Raw genomic sequence first — 13,733 nt, 5'->3', positions numbered from 1 at the left:
AAAAAAAGCCGGGGTGCGGGAGATTTCTGAAACGCATGCCACGACCAATGAAAATGCGCCATCAGTTGTTGTCTCGGCTGCAGGGACTCCCCGAATGCTTTATACCATACGAGTTAACGACTAATGAAAATGCGCCAGTGGTAAAACTCACTTTCCTGAAAGTTTTGTCGGTTTTGGTTGGTTCGGTTTTCTGTTCGTCGATGTACGACAAGAATTCGTCTGAGATGTCAAAGTGCGCGCTATATCCGACCGTCTGCGCCACAAATAGACAGACAAACTTTGTGTATATAGTTACTAAGACATTTCACATTCAACCTTATGTGGTTGTTATTAAGGTCCTGAAAGAGGTCATAGAGGTAGATAAAGTGTGGATGGAGCTTGTACGTTGTGACTTGTGTGATGATTCTTGTATGAGATCGCGACTGAGAATTGAGACCAATGTATTATTGATCATTGTGCCGTTGATTGGAGTTATCTTATTACAGCTATTCTTCAGTTTATATTATAACTAGCTATTTGACCGAGCTTTGCTCGGTATTAGATAAGACACGAATAAAATGACATTTTCTAAAAATTATTCCTAGCTAGATCGATTTATCGCCCCCGAAACATTTCTATATAGTATATACTAAATTTCAGCGAAAAATTATTTCAGTGTTAGATAGCCCATTGATCGAGGAAGGCTAAAAGCTATATTTGATCACGCTAAAACTAATAGGAGCGAAGAAATAGTGGAAAATGTAAAAAAACGGGGGAAATTATATGAAAGGGCTTATTTGAACGCGCTAATCTTATGAACTACTGGTCCGATTTAAAAAAATATTTTAGTTTTAGATAGCCCATTTGTTGAGGAAGGTTATAGGCTATATTTTATCACGCTAAAACTAACAAGAGCGAATAAATAGAGGGAAGTGTGGGAAAAACGGGGGGAAATTATTTGAAGGGGCTTATTTGAACGCGCTAATCTCAGAAACAACAGGTCCAATTTGAAAAATTATTTCAGTGTTAGATAGCCTATTTATCGAGAAAGGCCATAGGCTATATTTTATTATTCTACGACTAATAGGAGCGAAGAAATAGAGGAAAATGTGGAAAAAACGGGGGAAATTATATGAAATTGCTTATTATCTTAAGATTCTTAAGAACTACTGGAGCAATTTTTATGTTATTTGGCAAACATGAAGAATAGACCACGTTAAGGGACATAGGCTATTTATTTGCGGAAAAATGTACGGTCGCGTGAAATTCCTAAATTACGCAAGCGAATCCGCGCGGAACATCTATATAATATAATAAAATCGTAGGAAAGTCAATGCTGTACATTGAATATTTTTGTACAATAAATAATACTTGGGACGTGATCTACTATACTAACGCGGACGAAGTCGCGGGCAACAGCTAGTACAATAATAATTTCAATATTAAATTTGCGACTAAACTTGTGGTCAGTTAAAATTTACAGTTGTTTGCTAATTTGATTGTGGTAATAAATATTTACAATAGTAATTTCACAATTATTTGCATATCCTTAGTTTATTTGAAATTTTAAAATTGAAATTGTTGATTAAATTAAATTTCTTTTGACCCCCTGGATATTAAATAAATGACAGTGAGTTAAATGACAGTGAGTACATGTTCTGCCTGTGCTTGTCTGGGGAAATTGGAAGAATTTCCCAGACAAGTATCCGCAAACAATTTTCCGGGACAAAAAGTATGTATTTTTCTTGGAACTCAAAAGTATCTCCATACGAAATTTCAGCAAAATCGGTTCTGCGGTTTGGGCGCGAGTCAAGAGATGTAATGGCGGCTGTACATGTACTCGTCGAGACTCGAGAGTCGAGACACCTCGAGACAGGCCGAGCGCGAGTGGCGAGTGAGTACAGGGCGCTCTCGTCCTCGTCTCGTGGGCTCTCGCGAGGAAAACCAGAGCAAGCATGTACGGCCGAGGATTTCGACGAGAGGCTCTTGTCGAGTGTGTACAACCGCCATTACAGACAGACAGAGAGACAGAGACACTTTCGCCTTTTTAATGTCAGTATGGATTATTTACACTATTCCAATGCACTGGGATCCAATCCAGCTGGATTGTTATAACTGGAATAATGTACAAACGGACACTGGAACGACACGTGCATTCCAGTCAGCGTTGCCAGATTTTTTTTGTGTCAAGTCGTGACTTTGGAAAAAAACAAGCAATGGAACAGCAAAAAATGGAAAGGGCGTAAGCGACAAAACGGTTTTTGTCGCATAATTTAAAAACCATAAATACATTTCATATAAGCTATGGGCAAATTAAAGTGTATGCTTGAACCAATCTATGTACAAATTTTGGAAGCTTATAAGCTATACTGACAGTAAACTTTAATTTCTTAGCTTTAGTCATTGCTGAGAAAAATCGATATCGCTACAGCCAAATTATCAAGGCGTCGCCTTAATAATGCAAATCTCAGGTTTCTGTTGCCCCGGTAGGTTGTCATGACAACAAGCTCGTTGAAATTTTAAAAAGGCCACACAATGCAACATGCATGTTGCCAACGGGGCAGCGGGCCAAGGCCTCGTATGCTTGACTTTGAAGAAAAAATATGTATGCTTACAATTAGCTGGTAATATATGAAGTACTAGCGTTCCGCGTGGCTTCGCCCGCGTAAATTAGGAATTTCATATACAAATTTGCCCAAAAACTTTTTCTGTTATTTGGCACAGATAAGAAGTAGACCACGTGAAGGATCATAGGCTATAATCCTTCACGTGGTCTACTTTTTATCTGTGCCAAATAACAGAAAAAGTCCAGTAGTTCGTGAGATAAGCCCTTTCAAATAATTTCCCCCGTTTTTTCCACATTTTCCTCTATTTCTTCGCTCCTATAATATATAAAAATATAGCCTATAGCCTTCCTCGATAAATGGACTATCTAACACTGAAAGAATTTCTCAAATCGGACCAGTAGTTCGTGAGATTAGCGCGTACAAACAAACTCTTCCGCTTTATAATATTAGATTAGTAATGTAGATGTAGTCTTTACATGCTCTACGATCGATAAGTGGATGATATGAATAAGTTATTGTAATAGATATGATTTTAAAGTGGAAACTATACTAAGGAAAAGTAGATTAATATTTGGCTTGTGCAGTCCTTGAGGAAAAGTAATGTCTTTTTCCCGGTTTTTGAGGTGTTGGTGAGGTTTTATCTATTTGTTAGCGGTTTGATTGGCTGACGTTAAACACGTTGACTAATCATTAATAATTTAACTTTATTATTATATCGAATTAAATAAACTTCTGTCTAAAAACCTTAAAGCTTAGGCCAAACCTACGCGACCAGGCGACTGCGAAGCGGAGCGTCAAGTTGTCAAATGTGTGTTTTGTATACAAAAAACACATTTGACAACTTGACGCAACTTGACGCAAATTGACGCTCCGACACTGACGCGTAGGTTTGTTCTAAGCTACGAGAGGTTTTGCCTTAAAAGCAAACCTATATTCAGTAGTTTTTCTCTAAAATCGTTTTATTCCTTGGTCTGTTCTTCGTGCCGAATACACTGATTCTATCGCAGATGGATCAGAAGTCCCATTCACTCGAACTCGCCTCTAATGTCGCTTGCAGGATCCTCACATACGCACGTGGTACGGTGGTACACAGATATATAGTGAAGTAGTAGGTACTAGGTACCTACTAACTAGCCTACGATATAAGCACACAAATATGTAACTTGCGATCAAAACGCCTCCGTGGTCCAGTGGCTTATGACTCGGACTCGGTCATGGGTTCGATTCCCGCGTTGGAAACATGTTATTTCCAAGTTTGGCTAGGAGTTAGAATAATACAGGCTGATCACCTGATTGTCTGACAAGTAAGATGATCCATGCGTCGGATGGGCATGTAAAAAGTCGGTCCTGCGCTTGATCTCTCGCCGGTCGTGTCGGTCGTCCGTCCCACTGGGTTATGAGAGTAAAGGAATAGAGAATGCTCTTGTGTACTGCGCACACGCCTGGGCACTATAAAAATAACTAACCGTCACCGAAACCGGTGTGGAAGTTATTATAAATCGAAACGACATTCGTGGCTTGAGAATCGAGCCCTTAAAGTAGATCATTGGTGATATTCCAATGAAAGTACTAACTACTAAGCTCGCATACCGCGGAGAGAGTGGGCGTTCATTGACTACAATTAGGGCCAATTTGTAGAGCCCTGAGGTAACCTGATATGCCCTTTGTTATTGCTAATTGCATGGATTGGAGAGATTGGCGAAAATCCAAAGAATGTAAGCAAAAGCGCGAAGTTGGCTCATGATTTGGCTCGTTGCTTTCTTTTAGAGCAACTTTAGAACCCTAGATCCTAAATATAAAAAATAATAACATCTATAAACATACAAGGGACAAAATGCAGCCAGAGTTTACCTATATAACAACACAAAATAATAACAAGCAAATTGACATCTACTACCTTTTACTACCTGCTACCTGCTAGGCTAGGCAATATTTACTCGGCTTCTATCTTCTTATATATAAAATTCTCGTGTCACAATGTTAGGCCGCGTACTCCTCCGAAACGGCTTTACTGATTTTAACCAAATTTTATATGCATATTCAGTGGATCTGAGAATCGGCTACTCGGTACTTTTTATATTGATAGGTACATTTGTTGAATAAATAATAGTAAATTATTACAATTCGAGACTGACGGCGACCATTGTTTGTGCGACGGGATAGCGATGGACGTTTCCATGGTGATTGGTGACATACCTACTTATTTAGTCACTTCAATAAAATAATACGGGCGAAATACTTTATATTATATAGCAAAGAAACGTTTGCCGGCACAGCTAGTAATATATGTAATACCTAATACCTATATATTATAATGGAAGCCGAGCAGTTGATAACTTCTATCTTCATGGCAAGAAAAAAAAGGAGATAGGGTACTCTTTTACTGGTTCGCTACAGGTTCTCTACCATCGTGAAACTGTCAATGCTGCCGACCCTGGTAGATTACCTTCCACGAGCGGACGTCTAACCTCCTGCGAGTGCTGTTGACCCATTTGGTACAATGGCCGGCGAGGTGTGACGAAACGGTCTACTCGGCTGAATTAAGATCTTCCTGTGGACAGTGGAAGTACTCTTCAATTAGTAGGTAGCTGAGTGCTTGATTGTAGGTCGTAAGGTTTAATGTTGATGATAAGATGCAGTTGACTAGTTGAGTATTTGTGTAGGACGATCCAATAACGCATAATTTAATATCATTGTGAATTATGTGTTATCTTTTGTTTATCTATTGTGATTTGTGGGTACAAGGCAATGCTGTTGACTAAGCAACGCACAGGCCAAACCCCTAGCCCTTGAAACATGAAGTTCCTCGGTGTTTCTCTTAAGATTAAGATAGATGAGAAGATAAGATAAGAGATTCCACTAAGAAAGGATTTTACAAGAATCCGGCATACCCCGAAGAAATAAAATAGACAATGAAATACTAATTTTTGTGGCGAAACCCTAAGCCTAAATGATAACTTAAGAGCCCATATGACCCTAACTTGACTACATACATTAACCTAGATCTCAAAATCTGTAAGGTCTAGAAAACGGATTTTTTGACACAAGTAACTTCGGTTCATAAAGATTAAATGCTCAAGACGAAAACACGATTACTCAAAAAATGCTCGATAGTTTCTTTTTTACAAAAAACCTTGTTTTAGACACATTTTTGCTTGGATCTTCGAAGTTTGCTGTTTTTTCTTTAATATTTTTTAATATATAAAAAGGTATTGATAAAACCTAAATTTGCTCAAAACACTTTTTTCATAATCATTATAGTTCGTCTTTTATTCAAGTAAAACTAACTCGGCGATGATTCCGCGTCGTCCTTTTTCACCTGGCATATGAAAGACGGGCGTGAGTGTGAAGAGAGAAGGAGGATGTTTGATTTTTAGAGTCAGGTGAGCTCTTAAAAGTCGTTTCTTCGTTGGCACTTAGCGCGGAAATTCGTAAGTCGTTCATGATTTTCATAACAGACAATCCTAAATCCTTTCCTAATTTTCGAAGTATCTATCTCCAATCTCCATACTCTACTACTCTAGTTCTTATTTCATTATTGAGCAAGAAATTCGTGACAGGCAGGCAGACTTACTTTTATACCAAAGCCGTATAGTCTGGAAAATTATTTATCAGACAAAGGAAGTTTTTAACATACTATCAGCATACACAGTAGTCACATAAGGCATGCGGAATGAACGTTTATGGTCAACGTGTTTATTCTCTAACTACGGCAGTTTACTGGTCTTACCAAAAGTGTTATGATTGCACAAAGTACTTTGCTGGACCTTCGCCAAGCCTTTGTCAAATGGAGTGTCTTGTTACCTCGACATTACTTACGGCATATTTGCACCTACCGAGTAGTGGCGAGTCAGTGCCTTCGGCCGAGCACTCGGTATGTATAAAGACTATAAACAATTACCGAGTGATAGGCCAATATAAAATACATAATACAAATTACAGAGTGCTCGGCCAAGCTGCACTGTCGTATGTATGTGTCGTGTGTAGGTGTAATCATTAATCAAGCCCCGCCTTGTTTCTGGGGTTTAGGACAGAAGTTGCATATCTATTCGGTACTCGGTAGCATTGCTGAATGGTTAACATTTTGACGTGTGCTAATGAAAAAGGACTATTGAATGTATAAACTCTTGTCAAAAATCTTGAAAAGTTTTCCGTGAGAGACTTTAATTAAAGAATGGACCGACTTGAACGGCTACTCTCACTGAAAACTGGCGTAAAGCATTCTAAACCCTCCTACTAAAGTTACCAAAGCGTAGGTACTAGATAACCATAGTAGAAGGGTTTAGAATAGTAAAAACTTTAAAATCACTTAGGGACGCAACTCGCAAGACCAAAGGGATTGCACTTTTATATATTAATTTTCCGGATGGTGGCTATCGGTTATCGATTACCATCAGGTAATCTGTCAGCTCGTTGCCTTGTTCATTTAAACAATGTAGCCATATCTTGTAATAGGCAATGATGCTACACATGCTAATAGCTAACGCCATAACATTGACCTTCGAAACATCTAAACAATTCAGAGGTTTTTCCGCCTCATCTGAACTCGGAAGGTTAGTTCAAAATCAAGGCGGTCACACGCATTCTACTAATATTAGTTATTACCTCTTTCTTGAAGTCGGCTTATTATATTCACGTCTAGTACAACCACAGAATATATATTAGTAGCTACAACATAAAAAAGTTTGAAAAATGGGTCAATCTAAAAAAATAATTTGTGTCATCTTTCTGCCAAAAAAAAAACCTTGTGATATTGTCACGTCTTATCTTCTCATCGGGCTATCCTGTTGAATAATTCTAAAAAAGGTTAAAAGGAAATATGATATCTAGATTAGATGACCTCAAAACACCAAGCCAGGTTTAGGTCAGCAGTCAGCATTTAAAACTTCAGGTTGATTAATTTTAACTTTGTGGAAGACTCCAATAGTCCAATAGACTTATAACTGGCCTTTTTCAGATTGGATTACATCGTGCTTAACGTAAACGCAATACATTTCAAGCTGTTTAGAAATTGCGCGAGATACAAGGAAATTGTATTGTAGGTTGAACCGCGGTTTGGCGCTGCATTTGTGATGAATAGATGTGCCAAAAGTTTGATCATTTACTTTGGTGTTACCGGCGTCATTTAGTTGAGGCATTGCAGAATTATAAATAAAAAAAAAAAAAAATATATATATATATATATATATATATATATATATATATATATATATATATACAACGATTTTCATGAAATTTAGTATCGATCACGACACAGGTCCTATTGGGTAACGATAGTCGAACGACCGTTCACTAACCGAAAATTCTCGCTGGTTTTCTGTAAGGCCATTGTATTTGTTCGTCGATGTGCGACAAGAATTCGTCAGAGATGTAGTGCGCGCTATAACCGACCGTCTGCGCCACAAATAGACAGACAAACTTTGTGAATATAGTTACTAAGACATTCAACCTTATGTGGTTGGTATTAAGAGACATGGTAGAGGTAGATTAAGTGTGGATGGAGCTTGTACGTTGTGTGATGATTCTTGTATGAGATCGCGACTGAGAATTGAGACCAATGTATTATTGATCATTGTGCCGTTGATTGGAGTATAATCTTACTACAGCTATTCTTCACTATAAATTATAACTAGCTATTTGACTGAGCTTTGCTCGGTATTAGATAAAACACGAATAAAATGACATTTTCTAACAATGATTTCTAGCTAGATCGATTTATCGCCCCCGAAACCCCCCATGGGTTTCGGGAGCGAAAATGTCATTTTCATCGAATACCGAGCAAAGCTCGGTCAAATAGCTAGTATTAATAATAGCTCCCACACCGGTTTCGGTGACGGTGGCTGGTTTCATTGAAACCAGGCCAGCTACGCAGGAGTAAATTATGGTGCCCAACTTCACAGGATCGTGAACTTTGGAAAGAGAGAGGGGAGGCCTTTGCCCAGCAGTGGGACACTGTAGGCTGATAATAATAATAATAATAATAAGTGTGTGCGTAGTACACAAGAGCACTCTCTATTCCTTTACTCTCATAACCCAGTGGGACGGAAGACCGACTCGACCGGCGAGAGATCAGGCGCAGGACCGACTTTTTACATGCCTCCGAGTCCAGAGCCGCGTTTTATACCACTAAACCACGGAGGCGTTCATCGTTGAAGCATTATATTATGTAATTTTTTTTTTAATGAAATAAGGGGGCAAACGAGCTAACGGGTCACCTGATGGAAAGCAACTTCCGTCGCCCATGGACACTCGCAGCATCAAGAGCTGCAAGTGCGTTGCCGGCCTTTTAAGAGGGAATAGGGTAATAGGGGAGGGTAGGGAAGGGAAAGGAAGGGAAGGGAATAGTTGAGGGTAGGGAAGGGAATAGGGTAGGGGTTAGGGGATTGGGCCTCCGGTAAACTCACTCACTCGGCGAAACACAGCGCAAGCGCTGTTTCACGCCGGTTTTCTGTGAGAACGTGGTAATTCATCCGGTCGAGCCGGCCTATTCGTGCCGAAGCATGGCTCTCCCACGTTAAATGTATAGTGCAATTGGAATACTCTTCTTTGGGACTTGACTTTTTCGTTATTCCTACATGATCTTCTATTACCAGCTAAGATAACGTTCTTCTTACTTCATCTTTTCAGTATCATTCTATCGCATGCTTCAAGTAATAAACCAATTATTACTCAATCCGTCTTATCTATGACTTATACGTTCTGTAGTTGCACGCGATGATTGAGCAAATCTGCCACAACGACCGCCTTCCAAGTTCCAACACCTGTGTGAAATTGCACTGACTCATTTCAATTCAATTCGAAATTCTTCGTTTGCATGATGGCTTATGGTAGAGAGATCTCCGATACCTCGTCCAGCTCTTGCCTACTAGAAGTTTGATAGAAATGTTAGTACCTAGTCTAGTATGAAATCTGACCAAATATTGTCTTTTAAAAAAGCCGAATGAATTGCAGTCTCTCACAATTGCAATTTTACACGAAAGTTAACATTTTGTTCCTATAAAAATAAGCCAAGTATGTCGTCGATAGTGGCATTTGTGGCTTACTGTCTGACGTCGTATACTTGCTCCAATTGCTAATAATGCTTGAGAAGTTTACAGAGTTTGCGGCTAAAATGGTCGTATAGCAATTCCTCTCAATCAATTCACAAAATGAATTGTCAAAACTGTCAAAGTCACGAATGTCAAATTTAGACCAATTCAATTGGTCTAAATTCGTTCTAATTTGACATTCGTGAGTTTGACCAATTCAATTGGTTTATATTCGTACTAATTTGACATTCGTAACTTTGACAGTTTTGACAATTCATTTTGTGAATTGATTGAGAGGAATTGCTATACGACCATTTTAGATGGTCAGATCTTTGCACTTCCTAGCCTATTGTAAATAAAGAGGCAGTTATTCAATATGATTATTACTGACACAAATCTATAATTGATTGTCGACATCTTGTAGATGTTACTTGTTAGTTGTTACCAATCACAGGTCCCCCGTTGTGAAATTGACACACCCAACGTGCTGCTTCATGACCGTTTACTACCGTTAAACTGGGAGTGATGTGGCGCCCGAAATATAGGTCGGTGAGTAACGACTCTCGAGGCGTTTGATCTGATGCTTTGATGGGATTCTGTCGTTAATTATATGGGACTTTTAAGGTTTCGAGTCCTGAAATACTACAATGATATGGAAAAAATCTAAAGATGATAATTGTCAAATGGAAGAATAATCCTAAAGAACTCAATATTGAATGATATGAAAGCCTAAACTGGAAAAGACCTTGACTAGCAATGTTTTAAGATAAGAATGCAGTGTAAAGTTAAAGCTTTGTAAATACCTGAAATTGGGTTATTTATTTAGGTACCCTACATTGATGTATGAGTTTTGACTAGATGACGCCCGTAACTCCGTTGCGCCATAATTCGTTGTGCGGGAACGGTACATTTTTCCTGACTAAAAAGTATCCTATGTCCTTTCCCGGGACGCAAAGTATCTCCATACAAAATTTTAGCAAAATAGGTTCAGGGGTTTAAGCGTGAAGAGGTAACAGACAGACAACTTTCGCGTTTATAATATTGCTATAGATAGATAGAGTATAGACTATAGATGGATTTTCTGTTATCTTTATCTTATCTTTTGCCTAAATAAGCCGACTGTAATAACTGGTTTAGATTTGCGTTGGGAAAAATGTCCATTTAAATTTTATAAAATTGTGATTGTAGAGCGGCTTTAATAATTAATAATATATTTCGCTTTGATTATTTTGTGTTCAAGTACGCCACCTGTTCAATAAATTAATCTCCAGATTGTAGATCGGCGGTTCTCAAATATAAAATATGTGTATAAATATAAATGTATGTATAAATAAAATGCATAAAGCATACTGCTTAACCATTAACCACATTGCAAGTTACGCACCCGAGCGAAAATACACCACAAGTGCGGCACCTAGGTCGTTTTAACTTTACTTAATTAGCACACTCGGTTGTCTCTATCGAGTTCAAGGCTACGGCAGGTGTTTGTGTGAACCGTGTAGTGTGTGGTGGCAGATCTAGAACAGATAGATGGGATCAGATAGTATTGTGACTACGTACGTACTACAATAGTTATGTGAATGGGATGGGTGGGTAATGAATTTATGTAAGTGTTTATGTTTTGTTTGGTTGATATTGTATAATGTTAGCGTTGTAACTTGTATTATACGATTAAACAGACAGAAGCAATGTAATAGAATAAATACCTTATCGGTTAGAAATACCTGTTCTGATTTTCGTATAATGAACTTACACCTGCTCATAAGATTACTTAACTTTATTTTAATGAAAGTTTCATATATTATAATACGTATGGAGGTTATGTCAAAATTTGTATTAAAGTGAACATTATCGGTCTTACCTTACTTCTTGAGATATTACCACAAAAGATTAAACATCTGCTGAACAGTTGTTTTGAGACCATTTTGTGCTGAATTTATCTCTAATCAACTGTTCAACGGGTGTTTAAATCTTTTGTAGTAAGACCGTAAATGTCTCATACTTTAATTTTCTCTCTTTAAACGCGTTCGATTGGATCAAACTTGCCACTCTATTGTTTTGGCAAGTTAAAAAAGGTCTAAAAATAGTTTTATCACAGATCATAAATTCAAGATCTTCATCAGCTATTTAACTATATTTTAATGTCAGAATGCTAGTTAATGAATATTATTAATGTTATTTCAATGTTAATACAAAGGAAGTGGTTCAAATCCTTGTGCAGCTGGCGCGGGCAGGCGGTATCCGCTACACTGGTTACAGTAATTACAAATGTAATTTACTGCGAGTAAATAAAACAAGGACGGCTATTTTATCTGGAAATGTCAATGTCAAAGTTAAGACGGTAGTACACTTTCGAGAGAATAACAACCTGGTTTGACACTGGCAGAATGTTACAAAAAGCGATGGTTTGCCGTAAATAATAGAAGAAAGAAGAAAAGAAAAAGTTTAGAGAGAAATTGCCGTAAATAAAAGAAGAAAAAACAAGCTCTCCAAGAGAAAGCACTCTAAATAATATTATGAATTATGATAATGCTTTATTGGTACAAAGGTTAAATTGTCTCTTTTATTTATTTTTTTACGTTGGGCTTAGTTTATTTTACAATATCTGAGGATAACAAGAAATTGTTATCCTCAGATATTATAAACTTAACAAGAACAAAATCATTACTTAGGTAATAACGAAACAACGTGCCTTGTTGGAAATAATTATCATAATACTAAATGACGCCCGCAACTCCGTTGCGCCAAAATTCGTGTATTGCGCGGGTACCGTACACCGTACACGGTACATTTAAAAATCCTATGTCCTTTCCCAGCACTCAAAGTATCTCCATAGGCCATAGCCAACCACCGCTATAGCATTTTGGGGGTGAAGAGGTAACAGACACTACCCAGGGGTTCCCAAACTTATTTCGTCTACTGCCCACTTTGCGAATTATGTATTAGCATTTAGCGCCCCCATTGGTTCAATTTAAAATGCATCCAGATGAAATAAATCACCCCCTAAGCCAGACCAGACACCACACAGACACAACGCCCTCATTTTTTCTCGGTCCCACACCACCCCCCTTTAGACCTTCAGCGCCCACAAGGAGGCATTATCGCCCACTGGGAAAGACTGCACTAGACAGACAGACACACGCATAATATAATTTAGTATGAATATTGGATGAACTATGAGAGGCGCCGGTACATAAGGGGTAGCCAACAGCCTCGTAAATATAAAAATTACGTATTGGGTATGTCTTGATAGCCATACCCCGCGCGCCCCGAGAGGCGCACGCACCATCGAAGTGGTGAATACCCTTTTTATCTAGAACAGCTTGCGGTACGCTTATATGTGACCGCCGTGCGCAACCGATAGCGCGATGTAGACGCCTGACAGCGACATCTAGCGGTGGATTTAAGAAGTATCGTTAGGGTTGTCACTTTGTAACATTATTTTGGAAAACAAAAAAAAGTGAAAATTCTACATGCATTTTTAATCATTGCACGGTAACAGTTGACAAGTAAAATGGTGGAATTGTATTGTTTACGTTGAGATTAAAATCTGAATAATTATGATGCGACAGAACATTCAACTCAGAGGATGTAGGTTTCAAAAATAAAAACATCAGCTGACATGTGAATCATGTGATAAACAAATGACTGTGGCATGTGGGACGTAATATGGGACTGGGAGTTACTTAATGAATGCTTGGTATACAACCATTATTAATTATCATCAGCACTTAGAATTTCGATCCCCTAGTGAACTCTATAATTCGGGATTCTTGGTGTTCATCATCAACTGATTGGTCAGTTCAGTCGCTCAAACCTTTTGGACTCTACTAATGATACTCTTCATTTTAACAGGATGTTTATTGCAAATGATATCAAAGTACTTATATAGATGACGTCCGCAATTCTGTTGCGTCAAAATATCGCGCAGGAAGTAGGAACCGTACATATTTTTCCGAAACAAAAAGTATCCTATGTCCTTTCCCGGAGCTTATAGTATCTCTATACCAAACAGCAAAATCTGTTCAACGGTTTGGGTGTGAGGAGGTGACTGACAGAGTTACAGGACCCATACGGTCCTGTTAGCAGGTACGATTATTTCTATACGTGGGAGAGCCATGCTTCGGCACGAATGGGCCGGCTCCACCCGGAGAAATAC

General features: G+C 38.4%; 1 protein-coding gene and 1 non-coding gene across 2 annotated transcripts in view; one reads left to right on the top strand and one right to left on the bottom strand.

Annotated features, from left to right (window-relative positions):
- LOC121737907 (disintegrin and metalloproteinase domain-containing protein 19) overlaps nucleotides 1-13,733 on the top strand; it is an 89,752-nt gene that overhangs the window by 27,651 nt on the left and 48,368 nt on the right. The gene's annotated exons all lie outside the window — the stretch shown is intronic.
- On the bottom strand, nucleotides 12,754-12,885 carry LOC121737919. Its single transcript, XR_006037202.1, has one exon. It is a non-coding gene; the product is annotated as a U11 spliceosomal RNA (small nuclear RNA).

The sequence above is a fragment of the Aricia agestis genome, chromosome 21 (assembly GCF_905147365.1).
Source record: "Aricia agestis chromosome 21, ilAriAges1.1, whole genome shotgun sequence".
Lineage (NCBI taxonomy): Eukaryota > Metazoa > Arthropoda > Insecta > Lepidoptera > Lycaenidae > Aricia > Aricia agestis.
The sequence above is the reverse complement of the archived record's forward strand: the minus strand, read 5'-3'. Positions and strand labels throughout refer to the sequence as shown.